This window comes from Macaca mulatta, chromosome 14, assembly GCF_049350105.2.
Source record: "Macaca mulatta isolate MMU2019108-1 chromosome 14, T2T-MMU8v2.0, whole genome shotgun sequence".
Classification (NCBI taxonomy): Eukaryota; Metazoa; Chordata; class Mammalia; order Primates; family Cercopithecidae; genus Macaca; species Macaca mulatta.
In genome coordinates, this window is record NC_133419.1 from 49,395,837 (window position 1) to 49,418,931 (window position 23,095).

Here is a 23,095-nt window from a genome sequence, read left to right on the forward strand (position 1 = left end):
TTTACCGTTATGTAATGCCTTCCTTTGTCTTTTTAAATTGTTGTTTGTTTAAAGTATGTTTTTTTTCTGAAATTAGCATAGCAATTTCTGCTTTTTTCTGTTTTCTGTTTACCTTGTAGATTTTTCTCCATCCCTTTACCTTGAGCCTATGGGTGTCACTGAATGTGAGTCTCTTGTCGACAGCTTATAGTTAAGTCTTGCTTGCTTTATCCAACATGTCACTTCATGCCTTTTAATTGGGCATTTAGCCCATTTACATTCAAAGTTAATATTGATATGTGCAGGTTTGATCCCATCATCATATTGTTAGCTGGTTATAATTCAGACTTGATTGTGTGGTTGCTTTATACAGTCACCGGTCTGCGTACTTAAGTGTGTTTTTGTGGTGGCTGATAATGTTCTTTCCTTTCCATGTTTAGCACTCCCTTAAGGGCCTCTTGTAAGGCAGGTCTGCTGGTAATAAATTCCCTTAGCACTTGCTTGTCTGAAAAGGGTCTGATTTCTCCTTTACTTAAAATAAAGCTTAGTTTCTCTGAATATGAAATTCATGGTTGGGATTTCTTTTAAGAATGCTGAATATAGGCCCCCAATCTCTTATGGCTTGTAGGGTTTCTGCTGAAAAGTTTGCTATTAGCCTGATGGGGTTCTCTTTGAGGTTACCTGCTCTTTCTCTCTAGCTACCTTTAACATTTTTTCTTTCATTTTGCCCCTGGAGAATCTGATGACTGTATGTCTTAGGGACGGTCATCTTGTATAGTATCTCACAGAGGTTCTCTGCATTTCCTGGATTTGAATGTTGGCCAAACTAGTGAGGTTGGGAAAATTTTCATGGATGATATCTTCAAACATGTTTTCCAAGTTGCTTGCCTTCTATTCCTCTCTGTAAAGGACATCAAAGAGTCATAGATTTGGTCTCTCTCCATAATCCCTTATTTCTTGGAGGTTTCATTCATTCTTCTTTATTATTTATTTTCTTGTTTTTGTCTGACTGAGTTATTTTACAGAAGCTGTCTTGAAGCTCTGAATTTCTTTCCTCAACTTGGTTGATTCTGATTAATACTTGCAATTATATTATGAAATTCTTGAAGTGAGTTTTTTAGCTCTCTCAGTTCAATTTGGTTCTTTCTTAAAATGTCTATTTGTCTTTTATCTCTTGTATCATTTTATTATATTCCTTAGATTCCTTGGATTGGGTTTTGACTTTCTCCTGAATGTTGATAATCTTCATTCCTATCCATATAGAAGTCAGAAATGAATTCTGTTTTTGACATTTCAGCCATTTCAGCCTGGTTAAGAACCATTGCTGGTGAACTAGTGTGATCATTTGAAGGTAAGAATGCACTCTGGCTTTTTGAGTTGCCAAAGTTCTTGTGCTGGTTCTTTCTCATCTCTGTGGGCTGATGTTCCTTCAGTCTTTGAAGCTGCTATCCTTTGAATATTTTTCTTTTTCTTTCTTTCTTTTTTTTAATCTTCTTAGATGCCCTTCAGGGTTGGATTATGGTAAAAGGTGGGTTCAGTTGACTGGCTTTGATTCTAGTCTGGATCTTGAAGGAGCCCTTCCAATTACTGTCTCCATGCCTACATTTCTTTTGTTAGGTGTTCTGGTCTATGGGGGTCCCTTAGGCAGGGACAACAGTTAGAAGACAAGCTGTATCCTTGCCAGGTCAGCCCTAATTTTCTATTCAAGTTCTTCCTGGGGAAAGACTGGGTTGTACCTTCCTGTGGAATTCAAGCAGAAGCAAGACCACTGGGTTGGAAGCTCTAGTGAGTGTGGCCTGTCTGGGTATAAGAGGTGGGGTTCAGTAGAGTTGCCTGCCCTGCTATCAGGATGTTTTCAAGGCAACGGGATGCTGTATCCCCCTGCAAATCCAGGCAGAAATAGGACCACTGGGCCGGAAGTTATAACATGTGTTGCTCACCTGGCTACAAGAGGTGTGTTTGAGTAGAGTCATCTACCCTGCCTTCTGGGTACTTCCCAGGACAACAGGAAGCTGCACTTGCTGGCTAAGTTCAGACAGAAGTGAGACCACTGGGCTAGAATCTGTAGCAGGTGTTCCCTGCCTGGCTATCAGTGGAGAGGTTTGGTAAGGTTGCCTGCCCTGCTGTCTGGGTGTTTCCTGGGAAAAGAGAAAGTTACAGCTGCTGGCTGAGTTCAGGCTGAAGTGGAACCACTGGGCCAGAAGCTGGTGCTGAGCCTTGTCTGGTGAGGGGAAGTGAAGCAATCTTACTGGCCTCAGGCACCACAACTGTGACCTCTATTGGAGCTATGGTGCTGGTGCTGATCTGTTCTTGGTCCCAAGACTTGTAGAGGTCACTCTGGACTCAAGAATTGCTTCTGTAAAATGGCTGGGTAGCTCTCTGCCTCAGTCTAGAAATGTGATGGGAGGGATATAGGGGGTTAGGGGGATTCTCCCATTACCAGTCTTGCACAGGCCCCTGTGGAGAGTGTGCCCCCCCAACAGGGGGCTCTCACCCTTTCCCATGTTAGGGAAGTTCTTCTGGCTCTGTGTTGAGCCCAGACAGACTGGTGCCCAGCTTCATTCCTCTCTGTTCTCTGTGTCTTTCTGTTGCCTTAATGGATCCTGACGTGGTTTCAGAGATGATTGGCCTGCAGGGTCAGTGTTCACTAACCCTTTTGTTTCTTCTCTGTGAGAGCAGCACACGTGAGCTGCTTCTAGTCTACCATCTTGGCCCCCTCTCCCCACATTGTTTCTTAATTATTTGCAACTATATTCCATAAGGAAATGCTCTCCTGAATGCATTCCAAAATAACTGGTGCAATTCAAGAATGAATTCCAACTTACTTTTGTAACAGTGGACTGGGTGATTTGTTAGCTGATGGATTCAGATTTTTTTAAGTTTCTTAGTGTAAGAGTAGGACCTTTGATCTGAGCCTATTCTCCTTTCCTTTCTACAGCTTCTCCTCACATCCATACCCAATGCAGCCTCTGCCCCATTAGCTCAAAGAGTTATGTTAGAGGAGCAAACTACCCAGTGCTTGGACAAATAGTCAAGAGGACCTTTAGCTAGGGAAACTATTCTTTCCATTTATTTTTATTATTTATTTATTTATTATTATTTTGAGGTGGAGTCTCACTCTGTTGCCCAGGCTGGAGTGCAGTGGTGCAATCTTGGCTCACTGCAGGCTCCGCCTCCCAGGTTCACGCCATTCTCCTGCCTCAGCCTCCTGAGTAGCTGGGACTATAGGCACCCACCACCACACCTGGCTAATTTTTTGTATTTTTAGTAGAGCCGGGGTTTCACCGTGTTAGCCAGGATGGTCTCGATCTCCTGACCTCGTGATCTGCCTCAATCTCCCAAAGTGCTGGGATTACAGGCGTGAGCCACCACGCCTGGCCTCAATTTATTTTTCTGTTCTTGACATTCTTGAGCTGGCTGCAGGGGTTAATGAATGAATCAAATGGGTCCTGTTTCTCATGGGTTACAGTCAATGCTTGTTCCGTTTTTCTTCTGGTTGTTGTGAAAAGGCAATTGGCAGAAGTCTCAAAGTGTGTGAAAATAAGTCTGCTCTCACCTGAGACAAATTTTTGGCCCTTTATGTGTATTTGCATAAACTTTAATTTTAAAAATCTGAAAACACCTTAACATGATTATAATTACCTTAACCTAATTACTAAGGCTGCAGTTTAAAATATGTACATTTTAAAGCAAATATTAAAATAAAATTCTACAGCCTAAATTATCCTACGGTGCCCAAAGATTACGAGTACATGTAAGGTAAATTTCTCTTTAAGGAGAATGGTAGAAAAAAACATCTTTTTCATGTAACCCAAACCAAAAGTTGTGATAGAATGTACAAATTCTATTTGCAGTTCACTAAGAGAACAGAACAAAACAAGAAATTAATATGTATGAACAGTCGATAGGGAAAGTAGGAAACCTGGGTTCTAGATTTCATTCTACTTACTATTCACCAAGCTGATATTTTTATGCATATCACTTTCCTTTCCTAGGCATGAGCTTTTTCCATCTGTAGAGCAAAGAGATTGTGTTAGAATATGATGTTCACAATTCTTTCTTCTGTTACCATTATGTTTTCTGGTGTTTGCAAGAAAATCAGTGCATTACATGGTGAACCCACATGCTTATAACTGTAAGGAGACAGAAGCAAAGAAAGATGACCTCCATCTCTGGAGGTAACCTCTGGAGAAAAGGGTGTGAGCTGAAATTATAGCATTTCCAAGAAGATAGAGGCAAGAATGGATATGAAAGAGGTTTTAGTGGTCAGCATTAACAGAACCTCTGAAAATGTCAGGCATTATGGACATAAAGGGTCTTTATATCTTTATGTCAGGCTAGGGACATAAAGATAAATAAGCCTCAGTGTTTCCCTTAATGAGCTCAGAATTGGGTGGGAGAAAAAAATATGGGAAGAAAAAAGAAATTCCGTAATTTGCACAGGGACAAAGGTTGAGCTATGATAGGAGCACAAATAAGGCAGTAGTCAGATAACACTTCAAGGAAAAAGTGATTCTTGAGACTGAAAAGATGAGTAGAATTGTTACAGACAGGTAGTTTTAATAAGAAAGGAAGAAATGGTGCTACAGAAAAATATGCAGGAATCGCAAGGAGATTTACTTGGAAATAAACCTAGTATGTAGGACTGGGAGTGTAGTAGTTCTTCCCCTATTCCTGCTGTCTCATCTCAAATATTAGGAGTGTATTTGAACAAGTAACTTCTATGCTGAAAAAAGGACTTCAGTTCTTTCTTTCCATAAAATCTCAGCTATATTTCCTAGATCATTTTGTTGGCATTGGAGATTTATGAAAAGTAAAAGTGTTTGTGATCTCTTTCAAATAATTATTTGAAGCTCTTTCCCTACCCTTCCTTCAGTCTGTAATGACTCGTTATGGACACACTTTCTTCTCTGTGCTGAACAAGCACAAAATTAGGCTGCTTAATTACCCCTGTCACTGTTTCCACTTTGTCACGGCTGGACTTGTCCAGCTTTATAATATGCCTTACCTGGTAGGCAAAGAAGTGATCATCAGGGTTGTTTTGAGTAGGTAACAAAATTGAGGATATCCCTGGAGAACTGAACTAGGCTTGGGGCCTGGTGTTAGGCAGCATCAATCAAATAAATGATAACATCTCCTTAGGGATGCCTCCCTACCCTACCCTACCCTACCCTACCCTACCCTACCCTACCCTATTTGTTTCCTCCAACTTCTATTGTCCCCTTATATGATGTCTGTCACACTAGAATAGGATGTGTTACAGGGTAACTTGGTTAGGCCTTGGGTTCCCTGATGTTTTGTGGAACTATAGCAAATGGGGATAAATATAAGGGTAAGAGATAACATCTTTCAGTAGCACTGATTGAATCTGTTTCTATAGAATAGTATTTTTTTTCTCTTCCTTTCTTTACAAATAGGAAGGTCGTATTTGAAGGAGAATTTTTTAATTGAAATTTTAATTTTTATGAGCACATAGTAGATGAATATATATTTCATGTATGAGGTACATGAAATGTTTTGATATGGACATGCAATGCATAATAATCATATCATATGATGTGGGGTATCCATCCCCTCAAGCATTTATCCTTTGTTACACACAATCCAGTTACACTATTTTAGTTATTTTTAAAATGTACATTTAAATTATTATTGATTTGCATTTGTCCATCCTCATGCTGCTAATAAAGACATACCAGAGACTGGGTAATTTATAAAGAAAAAGAATTTTAATGGACTCAGAGTTCCACATGGCTGGGGAGGCCTCACAATCATGGCAGAAGGTGAAGGAGAAGCAAAGGCACGTCTTATATAGTGTCAGGCAAGAGAGCGTGTGCAAGGGAACTGCTCTTTGTAAAACCATCAGGTCTCCTAAGACTTACTCACTATCATGAGAACAGCAAGGGAAAAAGCCACCCCCCATGTTTCAATTACCTCTCACTGGGTCCCTCCACAACACACGGGAATTATGGGAACTACAATTCAAGATGAGATTTGGGTGGGGACACAACCAAACCATATTATTTTGCTGCTGTCCCCTCCCAAATCTCATGTCCTCACATTTCAAAACACAATCATGCCTTTCCAGCAGTCTCCCAAAGTCTTAACTCATTCCAGCATTAGCCCAAAAGTCCAAGTCTAAAGTCTTACCTGAAACAATGCAAGTTTCTTCTGCCTATGAGCCTGTAAAATCAGAAGCAAGTTAGTTAATTCCTAGATACAATGGGAGTACAGGCATTGGCTAATTTCACCCATTCCAAATGGGAGAAATTGGTCAAAATGAAGGGGCTACAGGCCCCATGCAAGTCTGAAATCCAACAGGGCAGTCAAATCTTAAAGCTCCAAAATGATCTTCTTTGACTCCATGTCCCACATCTAGGTTAAACTGATGCAAGAGGTGGGGTCCCATGGCCTTGGGCATGACTATAGTCACCCTGTTGAGATATCAACTTAGGTCTTATTCATTCTTTCTATTTTCCTATACCTATGAACCATCCTTATCTCCCCTGAACCCTCCCATTATCCTTCCAAGCCTCTGATAACCATCCTTCTACTCTCTATCTTCATGAGCTCAATTGTTTTGATTTTTAGATCCAGAAATAAGTGAGAACACATGATGTTTGTCTTTCTGTGCCTGGCTTATTTCCCTTAGCATAATGACCTCCAGTTCCATCATGTTGTTGCAAATGACAATCTCAATTTTTGTGACTGAATTGTACTCCACTGTGTATAAGTACCACATTTTCTTTATTCATTCATCTGCTGAGGACACTTAGATTGCTTGCAAACTTTGGCTATTGCAAACAGTGCTGCAACAAACATGGGGATGCAGATATCTCTTTGATATACTGATTTCCTTTCTTTTAGGTATATACCAGCTGTGGGATTCCTAGATCATATGGTAACTCTATTATTAGCTTTTTGAGGAACCTCCAAATTGTGCTCCATAGTGGTTGTACTAATTTACATTCTCACCAACAGTGTACAGGGATTCCTATGTTTTTGTCAGCATTTGTTATTGACTGTCTTTTGGATATAAGTCATTTTAACTGGGGTGAGATGATAATGTCATTGTAGTTTTGATTTACATTTCTCTGACTAGGGATGTTGAGCAACTTTTCATATGCCTGCTTGCCATTTGTATGTCTTCTTTTGAGAAATGCCTATTCAAATATTTTACCTGTATTTTAATTCTATTAATAGATTTTTTCCAAAGAGTTGTTTGAGCTCCTTATATGTTCTAGTTATAAATCCCTTGTCAGATGAGTAGTTTGCAAATATTTTCTCCCATTATTGGGATTGTCTCTTCACTTTGTTGATTGTTTCCTTTGCTGTGCAGAAGCTTTTTAACTTGATTTGATTCTATTTGTCCATTTTTGCTTTGGTTTCCTGTTCTTGTGGGATATTACTCAAGAAATCTTTGCCCAGACCAATATCCTGGAGAGTTTCCTCAATGTTTACTTGTGGTAGTTTCATACGTTGAGGTCTTAGACTTAAGTTTTTAATTCATTTGAATTTGAATTTTGTATAAGATTAGTGATGGGTTCTAGTTTCGTTCTTCTGCATATGAATATCCTGTCTTTCTATCCCCATTTATTGAAGAGACTGTCTTTTCCCCAGCGTATGTTCTTGGCAGCTTTGTTAAAAACGAGTTCACTGTAGGTGTGTGGATTTGTTTCTGGGTTCTCTATTCTGTTCCATTGGTCTATGTGCCTGTTTTTATGCCAGAACTATGCTGTTTTGGTTACTATAGCTCTGCAGTATAATTTGAAGTCAGGTAATGTGATACCTCCAGTTTTGTTTCTTTTACATAGAATAGGTTTTTCTATTCTGGGTCTTTTGTGGTTTAGGATTTGTTTTTTCTAGTTCTATGAAGAATGTCATTGGTTTCTATATGGATTGCATTAAATTTGTAGATTGTTTTGGGTAACATGGACATTTTAACAATATTGATTCTTCCAATTCATGAACACAAAATATCTTTCCATTTTTTGATGTCCTCTTCACTTTCTTTCATCAGTGTTTTATAGTTTTCCTAATAGAGATCTTTTACCCTTTTAGTTAATTTTTAGGCATTTAATTTTACTTGTGACTATTGTAAGTGGCATTACTTTTAAATTTCTTTTTCATATTGTTCTCTGTTGGAATATAGAAATGTTACTGATTTTTACGAGTTTATTTTATATCCTGCAACTTTACTGAACATGTTTATCTGTTCTAATAGGGTTTTTTTTTTTTTTTTTTTTTTTTTTGGTGGGGTCTTCAGGTTTTTCCAAATATAAAATCATATAATCTGCAAACAAGGATAATCTGACTTCATACTTTCAATTTGGATACCCTGTGTTTTTTTCTCTTGTCTGATTGCTCTAGCTAGGACTTCCAGTACTATGTTGAATAACAGTGTTGAAAGTGGACATCTTCGTCATGTTCCAGATCTTAGAGGAAAGGCTTTCAGTTTTTCTCCATTGAGTATGATATTAGCTGTGTGTCTGTCATGTGTGGCTTTTATTATATTGAGGTATGTTCCTTTTATCCCCAGTTTTTTTTAAGGGTTTTTAAATCAGGAACGGATGTTGAATTTTATCAGTGCTTTTTCAGCATCAGTTGAAGTTGATCATGATTTTTGTCCTTGATTCTGTTGATGTGATGTATCACATTGATTGATTTGTATATGTTGCGCTATCCTTGCATCCCAGGGATAAATTCCACTTGGTCATGATGAATGATATTTTTTAACATATAGTCAAACTTGGTTTGCTAGTATTTTATTGAGGATTTTTGTATCAGTATTCATCAGAAGTATTAACCTGTAGTTTTCATATATATATTTTTTCATATATATATGGCTTTGTCTGGTTTTGGTATCAGAGTACTACTGACCTTGTAGAATGAGTTTGGAAGTATTCTGAGAGATGATTTTTATTTCTTTCTTTCCAGGGTGGATTCTGGCAGGCTACTTAAAATGTCTTCTAAATTGAAATGATAAAGCACAGAAGAATTTTTCCCAAAAGAATTTGGTGTGTAAAGTTGTGCCTCCTTTTTTACTGTTAGTTTTTGTATACTGGAGCATACTGGTCCCAATTTAAAGCCCCCTCAATTCCCATTTTATCAAGCTCTCCTATGTCTACCTATACTTTGCATAGTTCTTCTTTTTATCTTATCAGTCTATTAATGTGGGGTTAATTTTTTAGGGGTTTTGTACCATGTCTTGAACATTTGGAGAAGGGCATTGTCTAGATCCGATTGTGACACTTATTCCTTCAAGGTGACTGGTGGTGCTGTTACCTCTTTCTCGTCTATTTGAAGATTGTGAAATGCCATTTTAGAGAGTAACTGTAACACATTTGAAAATACAATTTTCTATTTGAGAGCTCAGAATAGCAGTCACATCAGAATCTTTCTTCTCCTTGGACAGTGATCCTTGTCTGGTGGCTAGGAACAAGAAATTGGTTTCATTGTGGTTCACTGTGTAACTTATTTAAAATAATTTAATTTTAAAAGCAGAAAGAATACAGGCTTTTAAAAGTAAGATTGACTAACATGGATAATAATTTCTATCTTATATAATTATTGTGAAGATTAAATGAAATAATAAATATAAAATATCCAGCCCAGTGCCTCACTGAGTTTAGTTCTCAATGTACGTTTGTTGAATTAACGCATGAATGAATTGGGGTGATTATTGGAAGACTCGATGACTGGTTATGTTGCTATATGAAAATCATATGTTTATAACGAGAAAAGGCCTTGTACTTTTTCTGTTTGGCACACTCCATTAGAGATCCTAAATGATTGTATCATAGAAAGCAGGTATGTAAATATATATATGTGTGTGTGTGTGTGTGTGTGTATATATATATATTTCAAGTTATGGTAAATATCGTTACATCGTGACACCACCCATTGTAATTTGACATCAATTTGGCTATATTTGGACAAAGCATGTTTCTCTTTTCAAATATAATCGTGGTATAACATCAATCTCTGACACAATACATTTCTTAGGTCCTGCTATAGACCATTATGTGTACTGGAAGGCACAGAAGGGTTTCACCATGAGGCTGAGTCTAATTGGTAGGACCTACTGCTTTGGGTTTAATCTAAATAGGCTTGGTTATTAAAGTGTCACTAAGATCCAAATGGAAGACAGATATATCTTTAAAGCTAGCCACAGTGCACAAAGCAGTACAAATACTGTTAGAGGTATTTATTTGTGGATTGGTAAGTTCTTCACAGAACTTTCTTAATTCAATTTATTTAAGAGGTTGGTCCCATTTATCGATGCTGGAAATGTGCTTGAAAGGTGCAAAAGGGAGGGGCGCCCGCCATTGCTGAGGCTTAAGTAGGTAAACAAAGCTGCTGGGAAGCTCGAACTGGGTGGAGCTCACAGCAGCTCAAGGAAACCTGCCTGTCTCTGTAGACTCCACCTCTGGGGACAGGGCACAGTAAACTAAACAAACGCAGCAGACACCTCTGCAGACGCAAACGACTCTGTCTGACAGCTTTGAAGAGAGCAGTGGATCTCCCAACACGGAGGTTGAGATCTGAGAAGGGACAGACTCCCTGCTCAAGTGGGTCCCTGACCCCTGAGTAGCCTAACTGGGAGACATCCCCCACTAGGGGCAGTCTGACACCCCACACCTCACAGAGAGGAGTACACCCCTGAGAGGAAGCTTCCAAAGCAAGAATCAGACAGGTACACTCGCTGTTCAGCAATATTCTATCTTCTGCAGCCTCTGCTGCTGATACCCAGGCAAACAGGGTCTGGAGTGGACCTCAAGCAATCTCCAACAGACCTACAGCTGAGGGTCCTGACTGTTAGAAGGAAAACTATCAAACAGGAAGGACACCTACACCAAAACCCCATCAGTACATCACCATCATCAAAGACCAGAAGCAGATAAAACCACAAAGATGGGGGAAAAGCAGGGCAGAAAAGCTGGAAATTCCAAAAATAAGAGCGCATCTCCCCCGGCAAAGGAGCGCAGCTCATCGCCAGCAACGGATCAAAGCTGGACGGAGAATGACTTTGACGAGATGAGAGAAGAAGGCTTCAGTCCATCAAATTTCTCAGAGCTAAAGGAGGAATTACGTACCCAGCGCAAAGAAACTAAAAATCTTGAAAAAAAGTGGAAGAATTGATGGCTAGAGTAATTAATGCAGAGAAGGTCCTAAACGAAATGAAAGAGATGAAAACCATGACACGAGAAATACGTGACAAATGCACAAGCTTCAGTAACCTACTCGATCAACTGGAAGAAAGAGTATCTGCGATTGAGGATCAAATGAATGAAATGAAGCGAGAAGAGAAACCAAAAGAAAAAAGAAGAAAAAGAAATGAACAAAGCCTGCAAGAAGTATGGGATGATGTAAAAAGACCAAATCTACGTCTGATTGGGGTGCCTGAAAGTGAGGGGGAAAATGGAACCAAGTTGGAAAACACTCTTCAGGATATCATCCAGGAGAACTTCCCCAACCTAGTAGGGCAGGCCAACATTCAAATCCAGGAAATACAGAGAATGCCACAAAGATACTCCTCGAGAAGAGCAACTCCAAGACACATAATTGCCAGATTCACCAAAGTTGAAATGAAGGAAAAAATCTTAAGGGCAGCCAGAGAGAAAGGTCGGGTTACCCACAAAGGGAAGCCCATCAGACTAACAGCAGATCTCTCGGCAGAAACTCTCCAAGCCAGAAGAGAGTGGGGGCCAATATACAACATTCTTAAAGAAAAGAATTTTAAACCCAGAATTTCATATCCAGCCAAACTAAGTTTCATAAGTGAAGGAGAAATAAAATCCTTTACAGATAAGCAAATGCTTAGAGATTTTGTCACCACTAGGCCTGCCTTACAAGAGACCCTGAAGGAAGCACTAAACATGGAAAGGAACAACCGGTACCAGCCATTGCAAAAACATGCCAAAATGTAAAGACCATCGAGGCTAGGAAGAAACTGCATCAACTAACGAGCAAAATAACCAGTTAATATCATAATGGCAGGATCAAGTTCACACATAACAATCTTAACCTTAAATGTAAATGGACTAAATGCTCCAATTAAAAGACACAGAGTGGCAAACTGGATAAAGAGTCAAGACCCATCAGTCTGCTGTATTCAGGAGACCCATCTCACACACAGAGACATACATAGGCGCAAAATAAAGGGATGGAGGAAGATTTATCAAGCAAATGGAGAACAAAAAAAAGCAGGGGTTGCAATCCTAGTCTCTGATAAAACAGACTTTAAACCATCAAACATCAAAAGAGACAAAGAAGGCCATTACATAATGGTAAAGGGATCAATTCAACAGGAAGAGCTAAGTATCCTAAATATATATGCACCCAATACAGGAGCACCTAGATTCATAAAGCAAGTCCTTAGAGACTTACAAAGAGACTTAGACTCCCATACAATAATAATGGGAGACTTCAACACTCCACTGTCAACATTAGACAGATCAACGAGACAGAAAGTTAACAAGGATATCCAGGAATTGAACTCATCTCTGCAGCAAGCAGACCTAATAGACATCTATAGAACTCTCCACCCCAAATCAACAGAATATACATTCTTCTCAGCACCACATCATACTTACTCCAAAATTGACCACGTAATTGGAAGTAAAGCACTCCTCAGCAAATGTACAAGAACAGAAATTATAACAAACTGTCTCTCAGACCACAGTGCAATCAAACTAGAACTCAGGACTAAGAAACTCAATCAAAACCGCTCAACTACATGGAAACTGAACAACCTGCTCCTGAATGACTACTGGGTACATAACGAAATGAAGGCAGAAAAAAAGATGTTCTTTGAAACCAATGAGAACAAAGATACAACATACCAGAATCTCTGGGACACATTTAAAGCAGTGTGTAGAGGGAAATTTATAGCACTAAATGCCCACAAGAGAAAGCAGGAAAGATCTAAAATTGACACTCTAACATCGCAATTAAAAGAACTAGAGAAGCAAGAGCAAACACATTCGAAAGCTAGCAGAACGCAAGAAATAACTAAGATCAGAGCAGAACTGAAGGAGATAGAGACACAAAAAACCCTCCAAAAAATCAATGAATCCAGGAGTTGGTTTTTTGAAAAGATCAACAAAATTGACAGACCACTAGCCAGACTAATAAAGAAGAAAAGAGAGAAGAATCAAATCGACGCAATTAAAAATGATAAAGGGGATATCACCACCGACCCCACAGAAATACAAACTACCATCAGAGAATACTATAAACACCTCTACGCAAATAAACTAGAAAATCTAGAAGAAATGGATAATTTCCTGGACACTTACACTCTTCCAAGACTAAACCAGGAAGAAGTTGAATCCCTGAATAGACCAATAGTAGGCTCTGAAATTGAGGCAACAATTAATAGCCTACCAACCAAAAAAAGTCCAGGACCAGATGGATTCACAGCTGAATTCTACCAGAGGTACAAGGAGGAGCTGGTACCATTCCTTCTGAAACTATTCCAATCAATAGAAAAAGAGGGAATCCTCCCTAACTCATTTTATGAGGCCAGCATCATCCTGATACCAAAGCCTGGCAGAGACACAACCAAAAAAGAGAATTTTAGACCAATATCCCTGATGAACATTGATGCAAAAATCCTCAATAAAATACTGGCAAACCGGATTCAGCAACACATCAAAAAGCTTATCCACCATGATCAAGTGGGCTTCATCCCTGGGATGCAAGGCTGGTTCAACATTCGCAAATCAATAAACATAATCCAGCATATAAACAGAACCAAAGACAAGAACCACATGATTATCTCAATTGATGCAGAAAAGGCTTTTGACAAAATTCAACAGCCCTTCATGCTAAAAACGCTCAATAAATTCGGTATTGATGGAACGTACCTCAAAATAATAAGAGCTATTTATGACAAACCCACAGCCAATATCATACTGAATGGGCAAAAACTGGAAAAATTCCCTTTGAAAACTGGCACAAGATAGGGATGCCCTCTCTCACCACTCCTATTCAACATAGTGTTGGATGTTCTGGCTAGGGCAATCAGGCAAGAGAAAGAAATGAAGGGTATTCAGTTAGGAAAAGAAGAAGTCAAATTGTCCCTGTTTGCAGATGACATGATTGTATATTTAGAAAACCCCATTGTCTCAGCCCAAAATCTCCTTAAGCTGATAAGCAACTTCAGCAAAGTCTCAGGATACAAAATTGATGTGCAAAAATCACAAGCATTCTTATACACCAGTAACAGACAAACAGAGAGCCAAATCAGGAATGAACTTCCATTCACAATTGCTTCAAAGAGAATCAAATACCTAGGAATTCAACTTACAAAGGATGTAAAGGACCTCTTCAAGGAGAACTACAAACCACTGCTCAGTGAAATCAAAGAGGACACAAACAAATGGAAGAACATACCATGCTCATGGATAGGAAGAATCAATATCGTGAAAATGGCCATACTGCCCAAGGTAATTTATAGATTCAATGCCATCCCCATCAAGCTACCAATGAGTTTCTTCACAGAATTGGAAAAAACTGCTTTAAAGTTCATATGGAACCAAAAAAGAGCCTGCATCTCCAAGACAATCCTAAGTCAAAAGAACAAAGCTGGAGGCATCACGCTACCTGACTTCAAACTATACTACAAGGCTACAGTAACCAAAACAGCATGGTACTGGTACCAAAACAGAGATATAGACCAATGGAACAGAACAGAGTCCTCAGAAATAATACCACACATCTACAGCCATCTGATCTTTGACAAACCTGAGAGAAACAAGAATTGGGGAAAGGATTCCCTATTTAATAAATGGTGCTGGGAAAATTGGCTAGCCATAAGTAGAAAGCTGAGACTGGATCCTTTCCTTACTCCTTATACGAAAATTAATTCAAGATGGATTAGAGACTTAAATGTTAGACCTAATACCATAAAAATCCTAGAGGAAAACCTAGGTAGTACCATTCAGGACATAGGCATGGGCAAAGACTTCATGTCTGAAACACCAAAAGCAACGGCAGCAAAAGCCAAAATTGACAAATGGGATCTCATTAAACTAAAGAGCTTCTGCACAGCAAAAGAAACTACCATCAGAGTGAACAGGCAACCTACAGAATGGGAGAAAATTTTTGCAATCTACTCATCTGACAAAGGGCTAATATCCAGAACCTACAAAGAACTCAAACAAATTTACAAGAAAAAAAACAAACAACCCCATCAAAAAGTGGGCAAAGGATATGAACAGACATTTCTCAAAAGAAGACATTCATACAGCCAACAGACACATGAAAAAATGCTCATCATCACTGGCCATCAGAGAAATGCAAATCAAAACCACAATGAGATACCATCTCACACCAGTTAGAATGGCGATCATTAAAAAGTCAGGAAACAACCGGTGCTGGAGAGGATGTGGAGAAATAGGAACACTTTTACACTGTTGGTGGGATTGTAAACTAGTTCAACCATTATGGAAAACAGTATGGCGATTCCTCAAGGATCTAGAACTAGATGTACCATATGACCCAGCCATCCCATTACTGGGTATATACCCAAAGGATTATAAATTATACTGCTATAAAGACACATGCACACGTATGTTTATTGCAGCACTATTCACAATAGCAAAGACTTGGAATCAACCCAAATGTCCATCAGTGACAGATTGGATTAAGAAAATGTGGCACATATACACCATGAAATACTATGCAGCCATAAAAAAGGATGAGTTTGAGTCCTTTGTAGGGTCTTGGATGCAGCTGGAATCCATCATTCTTAGCAAACTATCACAAGAACAGAAAACCAAACACCGCATGTTCTCACTCATAGGTGGGAACTGAACAATGAGATCACTCGGACTCAGGAAGGGGAACATCACACACCGGGTCCTATCATGGGGAGGGGGGAGGGGGGAGGGATTGCATTGGGAGTTATACCTGATGTAAATGACGAGTTGATGGGTGCAGCACAGCAACATGGCACAAGTATACATATGTAACAAACCTGCACGTTATGCACATGTACCCTACAACTTAAAGTATAATAATAATAAATTAATTAAAAAAAAAAAAAAAGAAAGGTGCAAAAGTTGGCTAATTTTGTATCCATTTGTACTTTTAAGTGATAGATATTCTGGTAATGTTGAAGTGATAGCTAGAGCATACTTCTAACTCCAATACTAATTATACGTCTTGGGCAAGCTACTTGCTAGATCTTAGCTCGTTAGCAGAATAAGGAAGTCAGACTAACCTAAATGATTTGATAGTGTCCTTTCAGTTCTATGTGTCAAATATATATTTTTGAGCTTACCAAAATTTTAATGCTAGCCACTTTATTAAAGCTGCCTGTAATAAAAGTGGAACATTTTAAGCCATAAAGTAAAAATCATTTCTTAAAGAGCTTCTATAAAATAAGTAATTTTATAATTTTGAAAAATATTTAGCTAGGCTTATTTTTACACATATACACTGCAGGTCTTTTATATGTCTTGGATAAAGAAACAATTCTATCCCAAACAATCAGTGTGAATTTTTCAAAATTGAAACAGGAAAAAAATTCTATATTTATACTAAAACAGTCTTCACCTAAGTTTAAATGTTTATGGGACTTTGGCTAAGCCTGTCATAAGCTTTACTATATTGTTGATTTTTAAACCTCAACTATGTTTAGAAATGAATATTCACTATTATAATCATTATGACTGTGAACTATGATCTGAGAATTATATGTGGAATGACATTTTTGGAGACTCTTATGTAATAGTTAATCAGAGTTTAACCTTTTCCATTCCTAAACCATTGGTCTGCAAAGAAATTTTCTAACTAAAGCTATTTGGTTATAATAAATAGGTTTTTTGTTTTTTTTTTTTTTGTTATTAACCAGAGTGTTAATAACTAGATTATTATTAACTAGGCTATGTTAATAACTAGACTGAGAAGAAAAAATGGTACTACTCATTAGTTATGGCTCAAACAGTATAATTTGTATTAGAAGCATTTAAGGCAGTTTGCAAAACTGTTCTCCCCTTCTGCAGATTGTCTGTTCATTCTGTTGATTGATTATTTTGCTGTGCAACAGCTTTTTAGTTTAATGTAGTCTCATTTGTCTATTTTTGGTTTTGTTTCTTTTGGGTTTGAGGGCTTAGTTATGAATTCTTTGCCTAAACCAAGGCCCAGAAGAGTTTTCCTTAAGTCTTCTTCTGGTATTTTAATAGTTTCAGTCTTACATTTACGTCTTTAGTCCATCTTGAGTTGATTTTTGTATATGGGGAGAGATAGGCATTCAGTCTCATTCTCCTGCATATGCAATCCAATTTTCCCAGCATCATTTATTTAAGAATGTGTCCTTTTTTCAGTACATGTTCTCATTAATTTTGTCAAAGATCAGCTGGCTCTAAGTATGTGCGTTTATTTCTGAGTTCTCTATTCTGTTCCATTGATCTACGTGTCTATTTTTACACAAGTACCATGCTGTTTTGGTTACTGTAGCTTTTTAGTATAATTTGAAGTCAGAATGTGATGCCTCCAGCTTTGTTCTTTTTGCTTAGGATTGCTTTGACTCTTGGGCTCTTTTTTGGTTGCATATGAATTTTAGGATTGTTTTTTCTAATTTGGTTAAAAACGACATTGGTATTTTTACAGAGATTGAATTGAATCTGTAGATTGTTTGGGGCACTATGGTCATTTTAACGATATCAATTCTTCTAATCCATGACCATTGGATGTTTTTCCATTTGTTTATGTCATCTACAATTTCTTTCATCCGTGTTCTATAGTTTTCCTTGTACAGATTTTTCACCTCTTTGGTTAAATATATTCCTAAGTATTTTATTTTTTGTAGCTATTGTAACTGGGATTGCCTTCTTTCTTTGGTTTTCAGCTAGATGTTTTTAGGTGTCTAGAAATGCTACTACTGGTTAGTGAAGCTAACAGTTACTGAGCAGCTATCTAGTCAAAATTTTAGCAAACTACTTCAAAAGAATAATTTGCTGTGAAACAGTGTGATTAAAGTTGGACTGAATTTTTTTACCTTTTATTTTTTTAACTTTAACATCATAAAATTGTTCATCACATATATAATAAATATAATGGTGTACCACTTGTGCTGCCTCATTTATAGACACTGTCTTTCCTTCCTAATATGCAAGGATTTTGTATAGTGCGTTAATTCAGAAACTACTGATTGGGTATCTATTGTTTGCAAGGCACCGTTATTGATGCTAAACATTCAAAAATAATTAGATCATACCTTCTGTGAGCTTACAGTGTATCAAGCAGGATAAGATACATGTGCATAATTACACATAAAGTTTAAAATAGTGATAAGCACCACAAAAAAGTACAAATAAAGTGTTAAGGATTTATATTTTATATCTCCTTTAGAGCTGTGTGCTTTGAATTCTCCTCAGCTTCTAACACAGAGCCTTACACATGGAACAAATTCAATTGATGTTAGTTTAGAGGGTGAGCTGAGAAATTATTTTGTAAGCTTATACCTATTCATTTAATGACATTCATATTATCCAAGACAAATTTAAAATCTTCAATCTGAATAGAATGACATTTATAATAAAATCATATGTTTTGTTAGACAGAATGTGGATATTTTAATTTTTGTGAATACCTTCTATCTTTTCATTGGACTCCATTTTCTGATTTCTATTTCAAGGCTCATTCTACTAAATCTTACCTGATATCCTACTGTCCAGTTTACCCAGCTTTGAAAAGGGTTATGGAATGCGGCTGTACCTCTTCCTTTCTCTAATGTATCAGTAATCACAACTCATAAGAACCAGCTCTATGGAGTCTCAGAGTTTATGTGGTCTTGCCTTCCTTAGGTACAACCCACTTCAAAGGGCTGTAAAACAAATGATTATCAGAGCTCTAAAAGAAGCAACTAACACTACTCTTTTCCTGAAAAGTAATTGTATTATTCTTTCAATCTGAAGGATTCATAGCCAACTTTTTTTTAAAAAATAGATTTATTTCCAAAAATGTGTTTTTCTGCATTTTTCACTAGTTCAAATTTCCCAAAAGACTTAAGAGTGAGTAAAATTCACATTCATTTGATCTTTTTAATGATTGAGGTAAAAGGCATAAATGATATCCAAGGACTCTTAGCATCTCTAAGATTTTATGACTCTTTAATACTCATAGTAGGATATATTGGTAATGATACCAGCTACGGGACTATATAGTCAACATGTTTCATCTTATAACCATCTTGACTCCATTCAGTATAGAACTTTTTTTCACTGCCTTAATCCAAGCAGACATTTTCAGAAGCATGACCTGTCCCCATTCTGAAGACATCTGGCTGAATTTCAAAGGAAAATGATACAACAGAGTAAAAGAGAAACCAAAAAGATGCCCCCCTCATTTTGCCTAAGTGCTAGCAATTTGACTGACTCTGCTTGTGAATTTTTCTTGCCACTGAGTCATTGCATACAGAATTATGAAACTTTAATTTCTTTAGAGGCTTGTTATATTAGAAAAATTGTTCCAAAGAAAGCAACAATCATGACATAAGCACATCTGGCTCTTGCAAATTATTCTTTATTAAGCTTTCATTTAATTACATGTGCTGAAAGGTCTGTTTTTGATTACTGTGGTAATTTTTTTTATTTGTCCATCTGAATGATAGAAATGCTGGAAATTACATACAAACCACCTGTTTTTTCTCCCCTACTCATATGGCAAAGTTTGAGCTATTTTGGTTGATGATCTACGAAGCTTTCTATTTATTATGATAGAAATGTGACCATCAAGGTAATGACTTGGGTGCAGCACACCAACATGGCATAAGTATACATATGTAACAAACCTGCACGTTATGCACATGTACCCTAGAACTTAAAGTATAATAATAATAATTTAAAAAAGAAGAAGAAAAGAAAATATTTGAATGAAGTTTTCAAGCATTAAATAGTGTTAAGATTGGAGTGTCTGACTTCTGGTTAACCATAGCAGATTAACATTTTCATTTATTACCGATTTTAACCAAATCCTAGTAAATTTATGGTTAAGGATTATAGGTGTAAACCTTCAAGTAGAAATGGAAAGAGAAGACAAAAAAAAATTGGAATATGAGAAATGGATAGATGAGTTATAACTGTCTTAGCAGAAAAGAGAAAGCTGATACCCAAGCTTTAGGAGTGTAAAGCCAAAAAGAATCAAGCCCAATTGGGAGCTGAACCTTTAAAATGCTTAGGAATTGAAGGCATCATGTATCATTAAAGGAACAGTTGTAAGAGGTGGAACTGTAGACAGGATGACTGGTTGAAAATAGATATAAGATGATCCCTCCCTAATGTCATGCAACCTGGTAACTGCAATCCCTGCCTCCTCCCTCAAGCCCCATGAGCATATAACCTGACAGAAGTCACTGGAGATTTATTCTCTTGAAAAGTAGAACTTGAATGGTTTATGTCTTGGGACACCAGGCATAGCTGAGAATGAGTGATGTGCCATGGTGAAAATCAGGGAATCTGCAGGATAGACCAGACTATGAGATTCTTCTCCTGCCTTCTGTTGCTTGGCTTATGTAATGATGGCATACAAGTCTATGCACAAAGCAAGGCAAGAATTTGAAGACATCTCTCTGAGAAAATGGTCTAGTCTAAGATAAATGGCCTGTAGATATTGACATTTGGAATTTCCCAATGAAAAAGCAGACTTTCTTCATCATTACCTTATGCTGAAGCCCATAAATCAATAAGTTTATCCTGTACTTAGATCTTCCAGTCATCTTTTTAGTACATTGCTCTTATATATGAATAAACAACCAATGAACACCAGACCCTTTGGAAAAGCCCCTAATATGAAAGAGCTCAAAGACCTTGAAAGAGTGGTAACAATGCAGAGAACAGAAAACATTAAAAACAAACCCAAACCTATAATTAACATTGTCAAACAGAATAGAGAACAGGATGCTATAAAAAGAAGCAATCAGAGAATAAGAGTATCTTTTAAAATATAGTGGTAGAAACTTTAAAACATTCAGAGAAGTTTTGGAAGATGAAGTTGCCAAAAATCTGTCATAGAGTGTAACAAAATGTCAAAGAGTAGCAAATAGAAAGAAAAAATAAGAAAAATAGAGGGTTAATAAGGAAATCTAACATTTATCAAATATGAATACAGAGGAGAGAAAATTATCAATGAAAAACATCAAAATAGTTTCCTAGAAAACAAAGACATGGTTTGGATTGAAAAGACTGAGTGGCCGTTCAGAACAATGAATGTAAAAGTCAACGGAAGGACATAATAGTGAAATTTCAAAACATTCAGTGGAAAGGGAAGATCCTGATGCTTTTAGAGGAGAAAATAGATTACATACAAAGGATCAGGAAGCAAAATAGTGTCAGGACCTTAGTAACAAGAATAGGAAGACAACAGATCAATATCTTTGGAATTCTGAGGCAGAATTATTTTCAACTTAGAATTCTATACCAGTCAAACTACAACCAAGTGAGAAGAATGTGAGTTCCTAAATAATTAATGTCACATTCACCTTTCTCAGGAAGCTCTTGGAGGATATGCTTTACCAAAATGAGACAGTTAACTAAAAGGGAAGAAAACATGATACCCAGGAAACAAGGACACTGGTACAAGAGAGGCAAAAGGAATTCCAAGTGCTGTAGATCTGCAGTAGGTAGGCCTGAGGAATAAATTAGTTCAGATTTGGAGTAAGAAGATTGAGAATTCCAGGAAGGATGTCTCCAAGGGAAAAACCAGGGTTCACAGATTACCTGATATATTCAATTATGTTAGGTAGAGTTTTACTGATTTCATGGAGAGTTTGAGAATTAGTGATAGTTACTTAAAAATTATGAAAACAAAATATGAGGCAAATCTTAAATCTAACAAAATAAAAAGTTGAGAAATAATATTAAATATAGTTTACTACATAGCTAGTATCTTCATAAAATAATATAAAACAGTAAACACTAATTTTAAAATTTGTGACATTAACATTAAGAGTTTGGAGAGGGAAGCATGGGAGCACATGTGGTGTTCAATGTAGGAAAGTGAAACTTTCATTTTCCTTTGTATGTAGATAATGATATAACATTTAGAATGATTTACAAATAAGGATATAAATACCAGTTAAACCATTAAATGAATTGAAGGGAATGATCTCCACAGAACAGGGGGTGAGATAAGGAGGACCAGGGTAAGAAAATGAAGGTCATTCTGCAAGCTGTGGAGACTGTGCACTGTACATTTTTGTCATGCTCTTTTTGTTGTTGCTGTTTTGGTTTTTTGTTTTTTAAAACCTTAAAGTACTATTTATCTTGTAAAGCTACATACAAGAATGACTTTAATAAAAATGAAAATTGTATGAAAAGAGGTTAGCCCACCTGTCTTTCAATCTTTGGCTTTAATTTAGTGAAATCAACATATTTTGAGGTTGATAATTTAAAGATTTGTAATGTCAGATTATCTGCTTATCATGTCTCAGAGAAGAGGAACCATTTTAAGCTGAGTAAATAGAACGAGTAATAAGATCATTGGTTTGCCAAAGAGAACTACAGAAAATACTTCAGAAAAGACCTTGAAACAGCAATGAGAATATGATGAAGATAAATGTGGAGTCCCAGACAAAGGCAGGACCTGAGGAGAGAAGTGTGGTGATCTGTTTGGAAGCATGAAGGAAGCACTTTGTTAGCTGGTTTGGGTTTAGAGAAGCTTGACTTCAGAAACAACAACAACAACAACAAAACTGCTACCAATTTGGCTATACTCTCTTGAGGATTATGTTATACGCTGCCTAGAAATAAGACCCTGGGTAAACAATGACTGCCACTGGGCCTTAGTGGCCTTGGGAACAGCACTCATTATTCAGAAGGATCAGAATACCCAGGGATGCATAACCAGAGCTGAATAAGAATGATACAGTTCTTCCAAGAATCTTTAGAAATGTTCAGGTTAGTTTCTTAATTCATGAATATTAATATTACACAAGTGGACATCCCAGATATTTAAATAACTTTTAATAAAGATTTTAGGTATTAAAAAACATCTTAGAGACTACTTAGTCGAATTCCTTTTTGTACAATTAAATAAAAAACAAACCTGAATTCTAAAGAGATCAAATCCTTTGTCCAGGATCATAAAGCTGTTGCTAGAAGGACCA

The 23,095-nt window shown here is 37.2% G+C and overlaps 1 protein-coding gene across 50 annotated transcripts in view; it reads left to right on the forward strand.

Moving 5' to 3' along the window:
• Positions 1-23,095, forward strand: part of SOX6 (SRY-box transcription factor 6) — a 660,184-nt gene that overhangs the window by 549,447 nt on the left and 87,642 nt on the right. The window lies entirely within an intron of this gene.